Genomic DNA, 602 nt, shown 5'->3' with positions numbered 1-602 from the left:
TGGATGATAGATGGATGATAGATAGATAGATAGATGGATAGACAGATAAATTGATATAGATAGATAGATGGATAGACAGATGAATAGATGGATAGACAGATGAATAGATGGATAGACAGATGATAGACAGATAAATAGATGGATAGATATATAGATAGATAGATATTTAAAGCTGAAACTGTTCCTCTAAATGTGTGAATTGTCTGCAGAGTAACAGTTTAATGTATATATTTGAGACAGAACAAACCTCAGTGACTGTGACATGAACCATATATTTGGCAATTTTCATAAACGTTATACAGCAAGCGGATGAAAACGTCCAACTGAACGATGTTCCTGTACATGAAACAGCTCATAATTCCTGTCCAAGTGATCGGGTTAACTAACTCAACCTGCTTCTGTTATTCATGACAGTGAGGAAATAGACAGACTCTTTAAAAACTATTTTTATTTTTATTTCTCAGAAGAGTTATACTGCACATTTTAATTCTTAAAGTTAAAGTTTCTTCTTCAACTAAACGCATCAGTGTAGTGTGCATGTTCTTGGAGAGATAAAACACAGCCACAGAAACGAATGATCTGCTTCAGTAAACTAGCGGAGG

This window comes from Rhinichthys klamathensis, unplaced genomic scaffold (genome assembly GCF_029890125.1).
Source record: "Rhinichthys klamathensis goyatoka isolate OS25496 unplaced genomic scaffold, OSU_Roscu_1.1 h1tg000216l_1, whole genome shotgun sequence".
In the NCBI taxonomy this organism is placed as follows: domain Eukaryota; kingdom Metazoa; phylum Chordata; class Actinopteri; order Cypriniformes; family Leuciscidae; genus Rhinichthys; species Rhinichthys klamathensis.
The sequence above is the reverse complement of the archived record's forward strand: the minus strand, read 5'-3'. Positions refer to the sequence as shown.